The sequence below is a fragment of the Orcinus orca genome, chromosome 9 (genome assembly GCF_937001465.1).
Source record: "Orcinus orca chromosome 9, mOrcOrc1.1, whole genome shotgun sequence".
NCBI lineage: Eukaryota > Metazoa > Chordata > Mammalia > Artiodactyla > Delphinidae > Orcinus > Orcinus orca.
Window position 1 is genome coordinate 11,068,815 of NC_064567.1, and position 21,893 is coordinate 11,090,707.

Here is a 21,893-nt window from a genome sequence, read left to right on the forward strand (position 1 = left end):
CCCCGCATATAGGTCTTGATAAGTAGCCTACCTAGATGTAATTTAGTATGAGTATGCCATAAGTCCTCTTAGAATCTTCCTCCTGTCAGGGTAGGGTCATTTCCCATGAAATTCATACCCACTGTGTGAAGTCTATGCTTTATTCCTGTCAGAAACCCACTGTCTTCTCCTATTCTGTTTAACAGCTTTCCATCCACAAAAACGGAGGTGATGTGTATCTGTCCGTAGCACACTGTGGACTGCTAGGAATGAAGCTGATATATTTTGTCCATTATAACCAAAGACCTTTCTAAGCATGTGATCATCAAGATTTATACTTACACAGTGATCCATCAGCCGAGAACTGTACAACACATGGTCCGATGGCCACAGGGAGAATGGCTCCCAGAAATTTCTTCCTAATGAGATCCTTTGCAGTAGAAGCAACCTGAAAAATAAACGTCAAAAGTTACAGCTAAGTAACTACAGCTCCATTCAGTCACCAACAATGGCGCCAACTTATCATAAGACCAACGTGGTCCCAGGTGCACTGGCACTCAGGGGTGCCTGCTTCCATTCCAGGTTCCAAAAGCAGCGTTGGTTTCGGCAAACATATGACTTCACAATTTTGTGCATGTGGCATAATCGTGTTAAGAGACAACATCATTCTCTAGCTGTGAGCTTTTCTTGAGGCATCAATATTAGACTTCCTTTACTGTTGTCAAATTTTTAAGAACGCACAACCTAGAAGGTGCCATTTATGTTTAATTGTGGGACATTACTGAGGACGATAGCCTCAGGGAGACAGCCTGTCAGCTCTGAGAATGTCGTCATCAAGCCGTCAGCACTGCAGCTGGTCGCGCACCCTGAGGGGAATTCAGGATGGAGGAAACCAGGATACTGGCCCTAGATAGTGAGGGTGCATATCAAAGGAATGATTTCAATGAGCCCAGACCCATGTATCTTCTTATACATAGAAAAGCACTGAAGTCATTAACTTAAGATATCTAGATTTTTTTGGTAAAATTTATTTATTTTTATTTTGCTTTTATAGAGCAGGGATTCATCATTTCATGAGCTTGAAGTTTACAGTTGGAAACTGTTCTTTCTTCTTCAAATTACTTCATATATTTCTTTTTTAATACGTGTTTTGAGTAAGACGGATAGAAGACAGAAATGTCCAAATCTTTTTGTGAAAGGATAGCAAAAAGATATTTCAAATCAAATTGCAGAGCAATTTGTCAGTGGAATATTTTAATGCCAGGGAATTGGTAGAAACAGAGAAAAATTACTCACAGTTGAGTTGTATGCAATTCAGAAATTGGCATGTTGATTTCAAATGAGGAGAACCAAGAAAGCAAGAAGAAAACAATAGAGCATAATGACAGAATGGAATCTGGCACTTTGGGGACACATCAATTACTATGTTAATAAGTCCATGAATCAATCTGAATACGAAGGCTCAGGGAGCTCTTAATCTAGAGGCATGGATATTTTGTAAAACTTTTAGGCTCTTTTTGAGTAAGTACATTCTGTCATCAAGGAAAGCAAGGAACAAAAGTAATGAGAGAAAATTAGATAATGACTTCAGAAAAAGTCTCATATGCATATGTTTAGAGCTAAAAAAGACACAGGAAGCTGGAAAGACTAAATTTCTTTCCAAGGAGAATGTTGGGAGTCGTGGGAGACCTCCAGGAGGGGAAGTATGGGTAAGAAACTGAAGAACGACAAGCAGGCTGAGTCAGGACCTGGGCCAGGGAAGCCTGTGTGGGCCTGAGATGCATCCTGGGAGAACAACAAGGGAAAAGCCCAGTGGGCTCAGCTGTGAAGTGAGCATCTGTGTTCCTACTGCATCCAGACCAGGGACCTAGGATAGCAGGCACAGGGATGCTTCACTGTCAAATATGCAAGTTCTTTTGTTTGTTTTTGTTGGAGATTTCTACAGCGCTTTATCATAAATGGACAAATCTATCAGGGAGAAAATCAGTACAGACATAGCTGAATTCAACACCATCGACCAAATGGATATAATAAACATCTACAGACTGCTTCATCAACAGCAGAATACACATTGTCTCAAGCTCACGTGAAGTATACACAAAGACAAACCACATTCTGGGCCATAAAACACACTCTAACAAATTCAAAATGTCAGAAATCATATAAAGTCTGTTCTCAGACTGCAGCGAAGTCAAACTGGAAGTCAATAACAAAAACATAGCCGGAAAATTCCAAAATACTTGAAGATTAAGCGCTTCAATTCTTTTTTTGGATGTAGTTTTAAAATTTTTATTTATTTTTCCCTTTTTTCTCTTATTTTTATTTTTTCACACACACACACACACACACACACACACTGTATTTTATTTTTACAAGAGATAAATAGACTGACACCAAGCACTGTAAATGGATGACCACAACAAAAGCAACAATGATTGCAATTACCACACACGAAACACACTCACACTATGTCATAACATTGACATTCAGTCCAGGAATCCTCCACTGTAACAGCTCCGTTACTTTGCGGTGAAAATTGATTTGTATATTTTTTGCCTCTGAGTCCTTGTGGGATTTTTTTTTTAATTCAAACAGAAAGTCACAAAAATTATAATCATCCTCATCAGTTCACTCAGTCCCATGTAATTAATTTTTTTTCATCTTGATCTTTTGTTAGCACTTTTATGAATTCATCAGTTTTCCATTAGAGTTCTGAAAATGCTTATTCATTCAGTTCAGCAGTATAGTCAGTTACCAGAAACCTGTACTTGTCAGAGTCTTCTCCATGAATTCCTTGAAGATGAAACCCTTTTATAGGAACATTTTTGCAAAAGCATCAGAGTACACCCAGAACTGTCTGTAAATGACAAAAGACTTAAAAATGACCACGGTTAAAGATTTGATGAAAGTTCATAATAATGCAACTGACAAGGAAATTTAGTTATTTCTGAGATATACATTTTAAAGTAACAACTAGAATTATGACTTATAACATTATACCAGAATGTATAAGATTTTTAGAAATTTCATGTAATGTCTGAAACATTTATATTAACATATTTCCATACAAATAACCCAAAGAAAGTTTAGTATTAGCTTTTTGTTTTAATTTTTGAATTTTATTTGTTTTTTTATACAGCAGGTTCTTATTAGTCATCAATTTTACACACATCAGTGTATACATGTCAAGCCCAATCGCCCAATTCATCACACCACCACCCCACCACCCCGCACCTTTCCCCCCTTGGTGTCCATACGTTTGTTCTCTACATATGTGTCTCTATTTCTGCCCTGCAAACTGGATCATCTGTACCATTTTTCTAGGTTCCACATATATGCATTAATATAGATTTGTTTTTCTCTTTCTGACTTACTTCACTCTGTATGACAGTCTCTAGATCCATCCACGTCTCTACAACTGACCCAATTTTGTTCCTTTTTTGGCTGAGTAATGTTCCATTGTATATATGTACCACATCTTCTTTAACCATTCGTCTGTCGACGGGCATTTAGGTTTCTTCCATGACCTGGCTATTGTAAACAGTGCTGCAGTGAACATTGGGGTGCAAGTGTCTTTTTGAATTATGGTTTTTCTCAGGGTATATGGCCAGTAGTGGGATAGCTGGGTCATATGGTACTTCAATTTTAATTTTTAAGGGAACCTCCATGCTGTTCTCCATAGTGGCTGAATCAATTTACATTCCCACCAACAGTGCAAGAGGGTTCCCTTTTCTCCACACCCTCTCCAGCATTTGTTGTTTGTAGATTTTCTGATGATGCCCATTCTAACTGGTATGAGGTGATATCTCATTGTAGTTTTGATTTGCATTTCTCTAATAATTAGTGATGTTGAGCAGCTTTTCATGTGCTTCTTGGCCACCTGTATGTCTTCTTTGGAGGAATGTGTATTTAGGTCTTCTGCCCATTTTTGGATTGGGTTGTTTGTTTCTTTAGTATTGAGCTGCATGAGCTGTTTATATATTTTGGAGATTAATCCTTTGTCCGTTGATTCATTTGCAAATATTTTCTCCCATTCTGAGGGTTGTCTTTACATCTTATCTATGGTTTCCTTTGCTGTGCAAAAGCTTTGAAGCTTCATTAGGTCCCATTTGTTTATGTTTGGTTTTATTTCCATTACTCTAGGAGGTGGATCGAAAAAGATCTTGCTGTAATTTATTTTAAAGAGTGTTCTTCCTATGTTTTCCTCTAAGAGTTTTACAGTGTCCGGTCTTATATTTAGGTTTCAAATCCACTTTGAATCCACTTTATTTTTGTGTATGGTGTTAGGGAGTGTTCTAATTTTATTCTTTTACATGTAGCTGTCCAGTTTTCCCAGCACCACTTATTGAAGAGACTGTCTTTTCTCCATTGTATATCCTTGCCTCCTCTGTCATATATTGGTATACCATAGGTGCGTGGGTTTATCTTTGGACTTTTATCTTGTTTCATTGCTCTATGTTTCTGTTTTTGTGCCAGTATCATATTGCCTTGATTACTGTAGATTTGTAGTATAGTCTGAAGTCATGGAGTCTGATTTCTCCTGCTGCGTTTTTTTCCCTCAAGACTGCTTTGGCTACTCAGGGTCTTCTGTGTCTCCATATAAATTTTAAGATTTTTTGTTCTAGTTCCATAAAAAACGCCATTTGTAATTTGATAGGGATTGCATTGAATCTGTATATTGCTTTGGGTAGTATAGTCATTTTCACATTATTGATTCTTCCAGTCCGAGAACATGGTATCTCTCTCCATCTGTTGGTACCATCCTTAATTTCTTTCATCAGTGTCTTATAGTTTTCTGCATACAGGTCTTTTGTCTCCCTAGGTAGGTTTATTCCTAGGTATTTTATTCTTTTTGTTGCAGTGGTAAATGGGAGTGTTTCCTTAATTTCTCTTTCAGATTTTTCATCATTAGTGTATAGGAATGCAAGACATTTCTGTGTATTAATTTTGTATCCTACAACTTTACCAAATTTATTGATTAGCTCTAGTAGTTTTCTGGTGGCACCTGTAGGATTCTCTATGTATAGTATCATGTCATCTGCAAACAGTGACAGTTTTACTTCTTCTTTTCCAATTTGTATTCCTTATATTTCTTTTTCTTCTCTGATTGCTGTGGCTAGGACTTCCAAAACTATGTTGAATAATAGTGGTGAGAGTGGACATCCTTGTCTCCTTCCTGATCTTAGAGGAAATGCTTTCCATTTTTCACCATTGAGAATGTTGTTTGCTATGGGTTTGTCATATATGGCCTTTATTACGTTGAGGTAGGTTCCATCTGTGCCCACTTTCTGGAGAGTTTTTATCATAAATGGGTGCTGAATTTTGTCAAAAGCTTTTTCTGCATCTATTAAGATGATCATACGGTTTTTATTCTTCAATTTGTTAATATGGTTTATCACATTGATTAATTTACATATATTGAAGAATCCTTGCACCCCTGGGAGAAACCCCACTTGATCGTGGTGTGTGATCCTTTTAATGAGCTGTTGGATTCTGTTTGCTGGTATTTGGTTGAGGATTTTTGCATCTATATTCATCAGTGATATTGGTCTGTAATTTTCTTTTTTTTTAGTATCTTTGTCTCGTTTTGCTATCAGGGTGATGGTGGCCTCATAGAATGAGTTTGGATGTGTTCCTTCCTCTGCAATTTTTTAGAAGAGTTTGAGAAGGATAGGTGTTAGCTCTTCCCTAAATGTTTGATAAAATTCACCTGTGAAGCCATCTGGTCCTGGACTTTTGTTTGTTGGAAGATTTTTAATCACAGGTTCAATTTCAGTGCTTGTGATTGGTCTGCTTATTTGCTATTTCTTCCTGGTTCAGTCTCAGAAGGTTGTGCTTTTCTAAGAATTTGTCCATTTCTTCCTGGTTGTCCATTTTATTGGCATATAGTGTTTGCAGTAATCTCTCATGATCCTTTGTATTTCTGCAAGGTCAGTTGTTACTTCTCCTTTTTCATTTCTAATTCTATTGATTTGAGTCTTTTCCTTTTTTTTTCTTGATGAGTGGCTGTTTATCAATTGTGTTTATCTTCTCAAAGAACCAGCTTTTAGTTTTTGATCTTTGCTATCATTTCCTTCATTTCTTTTTCATTTATTTCAGATCTGATCTTTATGATTTCTTTCCTTCTGCTAACTTCGGGGTGTTTTTGTTCTTTCTCTAATTGCTTTAGGTGTAAGGTTAGGTTGTTTATTTGAGATGTTTCTTGAGGTAGGATTGAATTGTTATAAACTTCGCTCTTAGAACTGCTTTTGTTGCATCCCATAGGTTTCAGGTCGTTGTGTTTTCATTGTCATTTGTTTGGTATTTTTTGATTTCCTCTTTTATTTCTTCAGTGATCTCTTGGTTATTTAGTAGTGTATTGTTTAGCCTCCATGTGTTTGTATTTTTTACATTTTTCCTTTAATTGATGTCTAGTCTCGTAGCGCTGTGGTCGGAAAAGATACTTGATATGATTTCAATTTTCTTAAATTTACCAAGGCTTGATTTGTGACCCAAGATATGATCTATCCTGGAGAATGTTCCATGAGCACTTGAGAAGAAAGTGTATTCTGTTGTTTTTGGATGGGATGGCCTATAAATATCACTTAAGTCCCTCTTATTTAATGTGTCATTTAAACCTTGTGTTTCCTCATTTATTTTCATTTTGGATGATCTGTCCATTGGTGAGAGCAGGGTGTTAAAGTCCCCTACTATTACTGTGTTACTGTCGATTTCCCCTTTTATGGTTGTCAGCATTTGCCTTATGTATTGAGGTGCTCCTATGCTGGGTGCAAAATATTTTAAATTGTTTTATCTTCTTCTTGGATTGATCCCTTGATCATTATGTAGTGTCCTTCTTTGTCTCTTGTAATAGTTTTTATTTTAAAGTCTATTTTGTCTGATATGAGAATTGCTACTCCAGATTTCTTTTTGATTTCCATTTGCATGGAATATCTTTTTCCAACCCCTCACTTTTAGTCTGTATGTGTCCGTAGGTTTGAAATGGGTCTCTTGTAGACAGCATAGACACAGGTCGTGTTTTGGGATCCATTCAGCCAGTCTATGTCTTTTGGTTGGAGCATTTAATCCATTTACATTTAAGACAATTATCGATATGTATGCTCCTATTACCATTTTCTTAATTGTTTTGGGTTTGTTATTGTAGGTCTTTTCCTTTTCTTTTGTTTCCTGCCTAGAGAAGTTCCTTTAGCATTTGTTGTAAAGCTGGTTTGGTGGTGCTGAATTCTCTTAACTTTTGCTTGTCTGTAAAGGTTTTAATTTCTCTGTCGAATCTGAATGAGATCCTTGCTGGGTAGAGTAATCTTGGTTGCAGGTTTTTCTCTTTCATCGCTTTAAATATGTCCTGCCACTCCCTTCTGGCTTGCAGAGTTTCTGCTGAAAGATCAGCTGTTAAACTTATGGAGATTCCCTTCAATGTTTTTTGTTGCTTTTCCATTGCTGCTTTTAATATTTTTTCTTTGTATTTAATTTTTGATAGCTTGATTAATATGTGTCTTGACGTGCTTCTTCTTGGATTTATCCTGTATGGGACTCTCTGTGATTCCTGGACTTGATTGACTATTTCCTTTCCCATATTGGGGAAGTGTTCAACTATAATCTCTTCAAATATTTTCTCAGTCCCTTTCTTTTTCTCTTCCTCTACTGGGACCCCTATAATTCGAATGTTGGTGTGTTTAATGTTATCACAGAAGTCTCTGAGACTTTCCTCAGTTCTTTACATTCTTTTTTCTTTACTCTGCTCTTCTGTAGTTATTTCCACTATCTTATCTTCTAGGTCACTTATCTGTTCTTCTGCCTTACTTATTCTGCTATTGATTTCCTTCTAGAGAATTTTTAATTTCATTTTTTGTGTTGTTCATCATTGTTTGTTTGCTCTCTAGTTCTTCTAGGTCCTTGTTAAACGTTTCCTGCATTGTCTCCATTCTATTTCCAAGATTTCGGATCCTCTTTACTATCATTATTCTGAATTCTTTTTCAGGTAAACTGCCTACTTCCTCTTCATTTGTTTGGTCTGGTGGGTTTTTACCTTGCTCCTTCATCTGCTGTGTATTTCTCTGTGTTCTCATTTTGCTTAATTTACTGTGTCTGGGGTCTCCTTTCTGCAGGCTGCAGGTTCATCGTTTCCATTGTTTTTGGTGTCTGCCCCCAGTGGGTAAGTTTGGTTCAGTGGGTAGTGTAGGCTTCCTGGTGGAGGGAACTGGTGCCTGTTTTCTGGTGGATGAGAATGGATCTTGTCTTTCTGGTGGGCAGGACCAGGTCTGGTGGTGTGTTTTAGGGTGTCTTTGACCTTATCATGATTTTAGGCAGCCTTTCAGCTAATGGGTGGGTTTATGCTTCTGTCTTGCTAGTTGTTTGGCATAGCGGGTCAAGCACTGTAGCTTGCTGGTCGTTGATGTGGAGCTGGGTCTTAGCGTTGAGATGGAGATCTCTGTGAGACCTTTCGCCATTTGATATTGCATTGGTCTGGGAGGTCTCTGGTGGACAAATGTCCTGAATTCGGCTCTCCCACCTAAGCGGTTCAGGCCTGACACCTGGCCAGAGCACCAAGGCCCTGTCAACCATTGCTAGTGTTGGGACGGTCTCCTGCAGAGGCGGGGGGTAACTTTGGCTCACCGCGGGGACAAGGACACTGGCAACAGAAGTTCTGGGAAGTACTTCTTGGCGTGAACCCTCCCAGAGTCCGCCATTATCCCCACCAAAGAGCCCTTGTTGGGTGTTTTTAAGGAAACCATCAAATTCTCCTGTTACCTCTTAACTGCTGAACATTTGGCAGAGCGCTTAGTTGACAGAGAAGTATTTCTCAAAGCATGGTCCAAGGACCTCCAACATGAGAAGAGTACTTCACTCGTTATACGGAAGCTAAAAGCACTTTGCAAACTCTGAAGCTGAAAGTAAAGGTAAGACACTATTTTTAAAATAAAATATTTTATGCATGCAAAGAACTTTAGAGACCATAGTGTCCAAAGGTGTCATTTTAAAGATGAGAATACTGAAGCTGTAAAAGGTATGATTTCTTGAAGACTAAAGGCAGATTTAAGATAATAATCCAGGCATCTCGAATCTAGTGTATTCAAAATGTAATGATTAGTTTTCTTCTCCTTGTCTTACCTATCACAGTAAGTTGTATCACTGCATCCTCAAGTTACTCAAGTGAGAAAGGAATCACTCTTCATTCTTCTTCCTCTTCAAAATGTGTCTTAATTCTGTTCACTTCTCTCCACCATCAGTGCCACCACCATAGTCCACAGTCTATTAGGGGGGTTCGTTCCTGGATAAGAAAAGAGGAGAGGTTTGAGCCTCATAGTTATAATGGCCTTAAATGCATATATTTAGCATTACTTCCAAATTGAATAGTGTAAACAGATATAAATTCATTACATCAACTTATATTTATTGTATAACCTTCAATTCTCATCCCATTACTGGACCATGCTGCCTATAAAGTACTATAAATAATATTTTATTATCCTATAATTACCTTATCTCTAACAAAGACAGATTTTGTTATTTTTGTGTATTAAAAACATTAATTAGTTATATGAAAACACTTTATCTGTGCCTTTCTTAACCTCTGTGAGGCTTTATTCTAGTCAGGGCCAACCAAACCCACGAAACTAATGTAAAGTCACTTAACTTGGCCTCTGGCTTCCATTCCTGCCTCAACACAAGACTTTCTCTACATAGTAAAAATTATCCTTTGAAAATGCAAAACATATTGCATATGTCTCCTACTTAAAAATCTATAACATCCTCCCTTTGCACATCATAAAACCAAATTCCTTGCAAAAGTTTTGCAAGAGATAAATGGTCTGGCCCTTCCTCCTTCTTAAACCACATCTCTTTTTATCTTTCTCTTTGATTAGTGAGTTAAACCCACACTGGGCCTAGAACAAGTTCTAGACGATATCAACCTCTTTCCAGCCTTGGGGTTTTTTCACTCACTGATCCCTATGCCAGAAGTATGCTCTCAGTTTAATTATCACTTGTCCCCTTCTACCCCAACCACACTTCTATTTCTACTCAAGAGCACAGGTCACAAACTACAATTCTTATGCCTTTCCATTGTTTGCATATATCTAATTGTTAGCGACAGTGCTGTGCTCTTCGCAGTACATCAGAGCATACCTGACACTGACCCATCTCACCAGTGGCAGTGTTTTAATCTTGATCATCTGATTATGTTGATATCATCCAGTTTCTCCACCACAGACTCCTGATTTTCCCTTTGTAGTTACAGAGTCTTGTAGGAGATATTCTGACATTGTACCAACATTTTGATCTTTATGAGAACTTTATCCACCAGGTTCAGCCTCAATTGATGACTTCTGTCTAAATCAATCAGCATTATAATGGTCACCAAATGACAAGTTTCTATTTCTATCATTTATCCTACATTTATGAATTATCATTCTACTAAATAAGAGCTTTCACATCGTTCATTATTTTATTGGTAATTTGTCTATATCAGTATGGACTCATGGATCCATATTTTACTCAGTGGACTGTAATCTGTTACCTTCATTTTTTGTATTTATTTGGCCAATAAGAGCTCCTTCAAGGTGACATTCCCACTGTTTTTTGAGTATTTTCTTATTTCCGGTATAAAAGATGTTACAGACTGATGAATGGATAAAGAAGATGTAATACACATACATATACACAGTGGACTATTACTCAGCCATAAAAAAGAACGACATCTTGCAATTTGCAGTGACATGGGTGGACCTAGAGAGTACTAGGCTAAGTGAAGCAAGTCAAACAGAGAAAGGCAAATATCATATGGTTTCATTTATATGTGGAATCTAAAAAATAAAACAAATGAACAAGAGAGAAACAGTTAAAGACACAGAGAACAAACAGGTGGTTGCCAGAAAAGAGGGGGAGAGATATGAGTGAAATAGGTGAGGGAAAGTAAGAGGTCCAAGCAGGGGGATGTAATGTATAACGTGGGGAATATAGTCAATAATAAGGTAGCATTTTTGTATGGTGATGAAGGTGGTCAAAATGTACAAACTTCCAGTTACAAGATAAATAAGTACTAGACATGTAATGTATCTATCACATGATAAATATAATTAATACTGCTGTAGGTTATACACAAAAGTTGTTAAGAGAGTAAATCCTAAGAGTTCTCACTACAAGGGAAAAAAAAGTTTTTTTCTATTTCTTTAATGTATCTGTATAACATGATGGATGTTCACTAAACTTATTGTGATCATCATTTCATCATGTATGTCAGTCAAAGCATTATGCGATACACCTTAAACTTAAACAGTGCTGTATGTCAATTATATCCCAATAAAACTGGAAGGGAAAAGAAGACATTAAAGGCTCTTCTTGTACTTTTTTTTGAATCTTACCCTAGAAATAGCCATTTCTTCAGGAATCCCTGTAACTTTCAGTGGAGATGAGTATTTAAAAACCAAGATCTGAGCTCTCAGTGTGTTCACTGCCAGTTGTGTGTCAGTATTTCTAAGCCCTCTAGGCCAGCAAACAGGGGTAGGAAATAAATGTATTTACATACTTACATACACACACTTACATATAAACATACATCTATAACTACTTCTGTATTAATATATTTCAAAGCATGGTTTTACATAAAATGATCACTTGTACTTCATCAAAATTAAAAACATCTGTTCTTTGAAAGACACCATTAGGAACATGAAAAGGCAAACCAGAGAGCTGAATAAAATGTTTAGAATACGTATCTGACAAAGGACTTCTATCTAGAACATATAAAGACCTCTAAAATTTAATAAGAATACAAACGACCCAAGTAACAAATGGGCAAATGGCTTGAACAGATACTCCAAGGAAGATAATATAAAAAGGGTCAATAAGCACATTAAAAGATGTTCAACATCGCCAGTCATCAGAATACATATTAAAACAAGGAGATACCACAATATACACATTATAATGGTTAAAAATTAAAACCCAACTGTAATGAAAATGTTGAGCAACTGAAATTTTCATATATTGTTGGTGGGAACGACTATTTTTCATGCCAAATAAAGTAAAATATACTTTTACATGGTGATGTAAACACTGCTAGACATTTTCCAAAGAGAATGAAGTCACACAAAGACATGTACACAAATGTTCAGTGCTGCTTTGAAAAACAATAGCAAAAACTAAAAACAATCCAAATATTAACCAACAGTTGAATGGATTTTAAAAATTTTGATATATCCATACAATGGAATATCATTCAATAAAAATAAATGAACTGCTAATACATGCATTAACATGGATGAATCAAAAACATAAGTAAAAGAAGATTAAAAAGAGAATATTCTGTGATGGCATTGATATGAAATTGTATAACAGGCAAAACTAATCTACAGTGGCAGAAATCTATAGTGGCATATCAGAGGATAGGGCAGAGGACAACAGGGCATAAATCCACTGAAAAGGGATACCAGGAGAGTTCTCTGAGTGATGGAAATGATCTAAATTTTGATTGTGTTGATTTGTCATGACTCATTGGACTGTACTCTTAAAAGAAATACACTTAATTGTGTGTAAGTTATTCCTCAATGAAGTTGACTAAAAAACAAAATAAGTTCATACTGATTGCTCCATTTCAATCCTACTCTCTCTGGGTGCTTTCTACCCTATTACCATTTTACAGCTGTGAGTACCTTTTCCAGTTGCAAGTCCTCAAATTATTTCCTTACTTGCTCAATCAATTGCTTATTTGCTCAATGCATCCAATCTCCAAACCATGCTACTTCTACAATCCAGTACATGTACACAGATTCCTGACACATCAGCCCACCCACATCCATACAACTGGCCAATTGCTGATTTCTTCTTATAGGAAGAGAAGGTGGGAAAGATAGAAATATTTAATTATTGCATTTTATAGTTTTATTCTCTTTTCTTCATTATATCTGTTTCCACTGATTTCTTCCTTTCTTTTTGCATTTGTCTCTCATTGGAAAAATCCATATATGGAGTTTTTACATAGGGTTACAGATGGCCCAACTAGGCATTTTGTTGAGATTTTCTCAAATATAAATGTCTCCTGGGCTCTTTGGTTTATCCAACGAATTCTCTAACATCTTGTCTAATTGTGAGCAGGAGGTGTAGAATGCACCTGAGTGTGAGAGAATGAGGTGCAGGGAGAGTAACTAGGCTCACCTTCTCATCCTTCAGTACTCAGACTTTCACTTAATTCCTCTGTTTGCAGACCGAAGCTTCACTGGCTCCTGCTTTGTCTGGGACACCAGAATTTAAGGCTTCTAACCTTCAGGTTTTCCATAGAATGAAATCTTTTACATTGAATGGGCTCATTTAAATTAAATGTGCTCTTGCCCAGGGTGAGATGTTACCTAGCTGTGTAGGGATGGTGCAGAAGTCAGAAGATCCCACCACTGTAATAACAGACTTTCATTTTATCTCCATTTCACCTTTTGGGTACCCCGACCCTCCACTGTTGCTAGTGTCCTCAAGTCTCTAGCTCCTAAAGGGCTCTGAGAGGTAATTCATCTTACTTCTTAATGGTTTCCCCTTCTGCGTGCTTGTTATTTGGTTGCTTCCTCTCTGATATGTTCGTTATCATCCCTCCACGTACTTTTCATATATTTTTTAATGCTACAATTGCTCTTGTTTGCTATGTCTCCTCTGCCATTCTATTTGTTCTTGTGGATTATACCTCTTGCTCTATTGCTATATCAGTGGTATCTTAGAAGGAAGAAGAGATACACATCTATGATCAATCTTCCTCGCTCTAAAAGAACACTTATCACTTAAAATTTTTTATTTCTATCAAGTAATTCTTCACCCTAAGAATTCTCTCTCTCTAAAGTAAATTGCATTTAATTCAACTAAATTTTTACACAAGAAAATAATCCTAGCATATTCAGGAAGATCTTTTGACTACTAGTAGTTTGCTGGCTTATTTTTTTCGAGAGGTATTTGAGAAATGGGGAAATTATTTACGTTTACATAATGGTCTAACTCCTCTTTATTAAATTCCATCAGAGATATCATGTCAGTGTCTCTCCTGCCTGGACTGTCTGTAATGAATTGAACTCATCCCAGGTTCTTCTTCCATTTACCTTAATCCCAACCCTGTTCCACTGGTATGTTTGATAGGTGGTTAAGTATGAAAATCAATGTAAATGCAAGGTCGAAGAACTCCGAAGAACTGGTCACATCAGCAAGAAATTTCAGTCCTTTCCATTACCTGCTTCATGCCCCCACACTTACTTCTACACATGAGATTAAATTAAATGGCCTTCAGCATGAATTGCCCGATTGGTTCAATTACATGTCCAATCTGCTTTGTGCACGTATAAGCATATATGTGTTTTTTTTTTCTTTGTTGATTTCTTGGGCATGAGGGGATCACCTGACATACCCACCAGGTTAATTAAAGCCCTGAGGTAGCCTGAGTCTGGGGACAGAGTTGGTGAGTGTGTGCTTATGCTCCGCACTGTAGATCTGGTGAGCGCTGTAGGTCCCCAGTTGCCAGCCAACAGGACAGAGGCCCAACGTCTGTACTCAAATATGAAACTAATTGGAAGAGTCTCACTTATCAGTGACTTATTAAAGACTTCCAAAGTACTCTCCCCCGCTTCCTCCCTCCCTCAGTGACTGCAAATGAATTTGGAGAGATTCTAAGTTAAAAGGTGTGTGCCCCTCTGAGCCTGCCCAGGGAAATCACCGTTAGGGTTTCTTGGAGGTTTTCATGCCCTTACTCCCCCAAAGCTCCTGCAACTTTAGTTAGTTCTCTACAGAACCTAAAGGCTCAGGAGCCTTTTAGAGAACTCATTAAAAAGACACAGCTGGAAAGCTGCCTCAGGCATCTTGGCAGAGATGGAAAAAAAAACTTTTTAATTGATCTGGAAGGAACAGAAACTATTTCAGGATCTAAAACTAGGTGTCAGAAAAAATGTCCTTGTGGAGTTCATTAAAACTTTGCCACTATTAATTACAGCAGCAGAGCTCTCCTCAGGCAGTTGCTCAAGAAAAAGTCCTCTGCTCAGCAGTGGGGCCCCAGAGTTAAGGTTTAAGTGGAGTGTGGGGATACCCTCCTTGGAGATTGGGGCTCCAAGTGTCTTATCAATGGATTGAGCTCTAACTGCAAAATATTCCAGGTACACTGTTAAGGGCTTTATATGAATTATTGTGAATTATCCAAATGATATTTTAAAGTAGATGTTTATGACCTTCCTGTTTATAAAAGCAAGTTCCATCAGTTAAATAACTCATCCGAGGCCATATAAATGGCAGCCCCCAAATTTAAAGATGATCCTGAAGCCTTTTCCATTTTTCTAATAGACTCTAGTATGAACTCAAGCACAGTCTCTAGACCATCTCATAGTCTCTAGTTCAGCTACTCAAACGGCTGCCCTGTATATTTTTTGTTAGCAACAGCAAGGAAGACAAAACAAAGCAACATTAATGGAAGATATGATGATAACCCCAGGTCTAACTCAACCATCTCCTTGCCATATATTCCATTTATACACATTTGCTGATATGCTACAATAGAACTGTCTCAATAGATTGATACCAAATCAATGGTAAATTATTCAGCCCTCTTAGTTCTTCTGTAAGCCTTAACTAAGGCTCAAGGCATGCGGGAATGCTTGAGGTTAATGAGCTACAGTGTTTGTCTGGGTCCTCTAAGAAGCAGGTGCCAAGACAAGATTAGATGCGCAAGGGATTTACTGGGAAAACGCCATGAGGGAAAATGAGGGATCCAGTGAAAGCCTGGGGAGCCATCTGATGCTCATCTGATTCCTGTGGTGGAGAGAAAGAAGGAAGGGATCAAGGCATGTGTATCACCTAGGGCCACAGTTGGAAACAGATGGCACACTCAAATGTGATAATTTGAGGAAAGTTTGATAAAGGGACTCTTTACAAAGGTATGTGCAGGGTGTGGGGAAACCACAAGGGAAAGTGCAAGATCCCATGCTAGTGCAAGAACCTGGGCTATTGATAAAGCTTTTTACAACCCCTAGGTCTAAAGGAGAAGAGACTGATGTTACTAGAACCTGGAGACAAGGAGGGCTGTGCAGAAAGAGCAGCCTGATAGAAACTGGAATCTTAAGGCAAATGGACCAGTCCACACTGATGTTGCAGAAAGTAATAAATACTTAGCCTCACTCTCCTCCCTCTCTTTGGTCTTTTGCCTTTGTTTCTAATGAGCCAAACCCAACAAGACGCCAGAGGGCAGTGAAGCCCCATGACGTAGTACATGCAGATCAGTCTTCCCAGGCACAGAGCAGGGGAGAGAAAGGTAAAGTGTGGATGTGGAGAGGCAAATGGAAGATGCCCACACAGCATCTGATTTGTATGTTCATCGTAACTGGCCATGGTTTTAGACTCCATCAGATCAGAAACCTCAAAGAAATTACACACATGTTATTTATAAATATTTCCTTATATGAATAAATAACATTTTGGATAGTAATAAAAGTACATTAATTAACAGTGATAGAAGAGGGAAAGTTCTTCTTTAGCAAAGAATGTTAACTAACAATTGTAAAAGGACAGAATTAGAAAATCACTATTTTGTGGCCAACTTAATAATCGATTCAGGCACTCAATGGATGCTAAAATAATTGGCTGAAAATAGTTTTAGGAGACATAATCCTCACATAATTTCCAAGATTCGTGCTGCAGAATACTAATTGATTTCAAAGGAAGAAAAAGTTCCTTTACAATGGAGAAATCTAATAGAAACCAGTCTACCAAATTACCAAACCTAACATTACCAATATTGGGACAGACTGACATCATGGGCCCCCTAATACGATGCGCTAGGAAGAACACAACATCATCTATGTAGAATTCCTTCCAAAAAAGTTTTATCTGGCTCTAAATATGATGAATCCAAATTTCAGGACATACTACAAAGCAACTAGCCTGCATTCTTAGAAATGTCAATGATGTGAAAGACAAAGTCTGAGATTAAATGAAACTAAAGAGATAAGAAACTAAATGCAATGCATGAACTTTGATTGGATTCTGAACTGGAAAAAAAAAATCCAAAGAACCATTTGTAGATAATAATATTGTATCAGTGTTAAATTTTGTGAGTGTAATAATGGTATTGTCTTTAATATTTGTTCTTAGGAGATACATGTTATTCATTGGTGAGAAGGTTGTATGTACATATATTCTATTAAAGTTTACTCAAAATGTCTAATGTACTTAAAAGTGATTCAGCAATATATATATATGTAAATTATATACATTTATTTTGAATATACATTATATACTGTATCACATAATATATATTATGTTAACACACACACATATATATATATGTTATTTCCCTCTTTAACCTCAGCATCATTTGACATTTAGACTACATGATTCTTTGTTGTGGAGTGTTGTTTGATACATTGTAAAATGGTTAGAAGCACCCGTGGTCTCCACCCAGTAGATGACTATAGCATCCCTCTCCAATTTTAACAATCAAAAATATCTCCAGACTTTGTAATATATCCCTTGGGGAAGGGGTACAAAATTGCTATGGATATATGTATATGAATAGCTATACATCTATATAGAGCTAGGTAGTTATCAAGAGAAAGCAAGATAGGTAAATAGATAGTTGATAGGCAACAGATAAAATATATCAAAATACTAATACTTAGCAATTAGTAAATATAGGAGGAGATATAGGTGTTCACTACATTATTCTTTCCAAAATTCTGTGAATTTTAAAATCTTACAATAAAACATCCATTAAAAAGAAAAATTGAATCAAATAAAACATCAACTAGACTGGCCAAAAGATGTGATCCAAAAATAAGAAGACAAAGTAAGAGCATGAGATGCAAAACAGTCTGTATCTGTCAGTCTGACTCTGACCCACTTTCCTTCGCTCACCATTTACTCTGATTTACTTTTGATAGCCAAAGATCACAAAAAAATCTGTTCATATATTTTTTCTATTTCTTATACTTTTAAATTATCCAACACAGAGCAGTTACCTGGCACAGAGGTGGCCACCAAACACAAGCTGTCGTTGCCACTGTGAAACATTTAGGGCCAGCCTCATCCCTACTCATGCTCTGCTTTGGGTTTTAGAAGATGGTGTTCTATTTATGAAAAAACAACTACTGTACAAATAAAATGACCCTACCCTGCAGAATCCGTCTAATTAGTGAGTACACATTTCCAAGTCAGCCTGCTTGGGCCCCCTTACTCCAACCTTCTCTCTTTTTCTTCCCCTGTTTTCCAGTCTCTCTTCTCATGCTAAAACGCTGAGTTTAATAAAAAATAAAAATAAACATAAACATTCAAGCTGTTCTTTCCACACTTAAGGCTCTGGTAAGGTTATTTAGCTTCAGCTACTTTTAATTCCATCATTTAAGCTAAAGATTAATAATTTTACCAAGCTGCTTTTTAAAGAATCAGATTAATGTGATTAAAAGAAGAAAAAACGGTACAATATGTTCAGCTGAATTGCCTATATTTCTCTCCTCTGCTCACTCTCTGACCACTGAGCCCTGTGGCCACCTATAATCTCTCAAGCACAAAATCCACTCATTAGCTTTCCCATGCATTGGAATTCACTTATCTTGGTTCTCTGACTTCCTGAGACCCTCTAGTCTTTCCATTTTTCCTCCCTTTCTTCTATTACTCTCAGCTGTTCTCACTTTTTTCCTCAACCTACTTATACTTCATGTTCCATCTCTTTAACAATGTTTTCAATAAATAATCTAAATCCCATTGTCCTTTCTCTGAAATTGCCTGGGAAAGACACTGCTCTTGGATCCATTCCACTCTTTTACTGTCTTTCCCTTCAGACTCAGGCTGAGCACTGCTGAAAAAATATGATCTTAGATATTTTTATCTAAAAATCTCAAAACAGGGGGGCTTCCAGCTTTAGTAATGGGATGTGTCTTAGTCTCTTTGGGCTGCTGTAACAAAATACCATCGACTGAGTGGCTCATCAACAACAAATATGTATTTCTCACAGTTCTGACGGCTGGGAAGTCCAAGATGATGGTGCCAGTAGTTTTGGTGTCTTGTGGGGCCCTGATTTATGTGTCATAGACAAGCGCCTTCTCACTGTGTCCTCACATGGTGGAAGGGACTAGGGCATTCTGTGACGTCTTATATGGCCACTAATCCTAATCAGGAGGTCTCAGCCCCCATGACCTAATCACCTCCCAGGCCCCCACCTCCTAATACCATCACCTTGGGGATTAGGATTTCAACATATGAATTTTGAGGGGACACAAATATTCAAACCATAGAAACATCTGACATTTCCACCTTCTCTTCCTTGAAGTTCTCCATAAACCTCAAAGACAATAAAAAACAAAAATTACAAACTCTATTTTGGAAAAACTAAGGTCATCCTTTTGTTATTTTATAACTTTACTGAAGTATTATTGAAGAACAATAAACTGCACATATTTAAAGAGTGCAGCTTAATGAGTTTTGACATATGCATGCACCCATAAATAGCACCACAATCAACATCATCCTCAAAAGCTTCCTTTGAAATCCATCCTTCCTCGCACCTCATTCACAGTTAATCTCAACTCTGTTTTCTGTTACTATAGATTAATTTATATTTTATAGAGTTTTATTTGAAAAGAGTCATACAGTATATATTCTTCTTGATAAAACTTTCTTCATTCAGCATAATTATTTTGAAATTTGTAGGTGTGGTTGCTTGTATCAATAGTTTATCTCTTTGTATCGATACACAGTATTCTGTGGTATGGATGTACTATAATTTGTTTATCCATTCACTTACTGATGGACATTTGTTGATGGGCAATTTTGGCTACAAATAAAGATTCTATGAACATTTGTATGCAAATATTTGTAAGGATCAATGCTTTCGCCTCTCTTGGACAACGACTGGGCTGTATGGTAGGTATATGTTTAAATTTTAAAGAAACTATCAAACTGTTTTCCAAAGTGGTTGTGCTGTTTTACATTTCCACTACCACATGATGAGAGGTCCAGCTTCATCAACACTTTGTATGGTCAATTTTTTAATTTTTGTTGTTCTAATAGTTGTATATTACTATCTCATTGTGGTTTTAATTATCATTTTCCTAATAATTAATAGTATGCAGTAATTTCCTTTGTGCTTATTTCCTACATGTATATATTTCTGTGAAGTGTATATTCAAATCTTTTGCTTACTTTGTTGGGTCATTTGTCTTATTATTGAACTGAGGAAATTCTATACCTAACACAGATGTACATTTTTGGCAAATATTTTCTCCCAGCTTATAAGCTGCTTTTTCATTTTCTTTATACTGCATTTTGAAGACTAAAATGTTTCAATTTGTATAAAGTCCAACTATCAATATTTCCTTTTATAATTTGTTTTTTGGATGTTATTTTAGAAATCTTTGCTAACCCAATATCACTAAATTTTCTCATATTTTCTTCTAAAGTTTTAATAACTTTACCTGTTACATTTAGAGCTATAATACATTTTGGATTAATTTCTATATGGGATGAGAGATAAGGGTGGTTGAGTTTTGCTATTTTTTGTTTATTTACATATGGCTATGCAATTGTTCTAGCACAATTTATTGAAAAAATTGTTTCCCCATCGACTTCTCTTAGCACCTTTGTCAAAAATCAATTGGCATTTTAATAATAGTGAATATTCTTTTACTTGAGCATGATATATCTCCATTTCTAAGGTTTCCTTTAAATTGCCTCAAAATACTTTGTAGTTCTCAGAGTATAGCTCTCACAACTTTTGCCTCATGTTTCATAATTGTGTTGCTATTATAAATGGGTTTTGTTTTCCAAATTCAATTTTTATTTGTTTTTAGTACTTAGAAATATAATTGATTTTGTATATTGGCTTTATGTCCTGCAATCTTGCTGAAATAACAAGTAGTAGTTTTTTGCAGTACCGCTCTCTGTGTACATGTACATACACACACACACATTATCTGAGGATAAAGATATTTTTCTTTTTCATTTCCAACCTATATACGTTTTATTTCTTTTTACTGCCTCAATGAACTTTCTGGATACTTCGGTACAATACTGAATAAAGGTGGTAAGAGATAAGCCACAGACTGGGAGAGAATATTTGCAAAAGACAGTTCTGATAAAGAACGGTTATCCAAAACAAACAAAGAGCTCTTAAAAGTCAATAACTGGAAAACAAACAACTCAATTAGAAAAATGGCCAAAGACCTCAATGGACACCTCACCAAAAAAGACATCAGATGGCAAACAAGCATATAAAACGATGCTCCATAGCATATGTCATCGGGAAAATGCAGATTCCAACAATAAGATACCATTACATACCTACTAGAATGGCCAAAATCCAGAACAATTACAATATCAAATGCTGGTGAGAATGTGGAGCAACAGGAACTCTCATTCATTTCTGAAAGGAACGCAAAATGGTACGTACACTTTGGAAGACAGTTTGGTGGCTTCTTACAAAACAAACATGCTCTTATCATATGATCAAACAACTGTACTCCTTGGTATTTACCAAAAATAGTTGAAAATGCACGTCCAACAAGAAAAGTTGTACATGGATATTTATAGCACCCTTATTCATAACTGCGAAAACCTGGAAGCAACCAAGATGTCCTTCAGGAGGTGGATGGATAAATAAACTGTGGTATATCCAAACAGTGGGATATTATTTAGCACTAAATCAGAATGAACTATCAAGCCATAAAAAGACAGGAAAGAAACTTAAATGCATAATTCTTTGTGAAAGAAGCCAATCTTAAAATACTACCTACGGTATGGGTCCAACGGCATGCCCTTCTGTAAAAAGCAAAACTATAGAGACAATAAAATTATCAGTAGTTACCAGAGGCTGAGGGCGGAGGGATGAATAGGTGAAGAAAAGAGAATTTTTAGGGCAGTGAAAATATTCTGTATCATCAATTATAACAAATGTGCCACTCCGGTGGAGGATG

The 21,893-nt window shown here is 36.7% G+C and overlaps 1 long non-coding RNA gene across 1 annotated transcript; it reads right to left on the minus strand.

Annotated features, from left to right (window-relative positions):
* Nucleotides 1–289: 289 nt before the first annotated feature.
* On the minus strand, nt 290–19,728 carry LOC125965375 (uncharacterized). Its single transcript, XR_007479165.1, has 3 exons — nt 17,946–19,728; nt 9,088–9,247; nt 290–427 (listed from the first exon to the last, which is right to left on the minus strand). It is a non-coding gene; the product is annotated as an uncharacterized LOC125965375 (long non-coding RNA).
* Nucleotides 19,729–21,893: the final 2,165 nt, after the last annotated feature.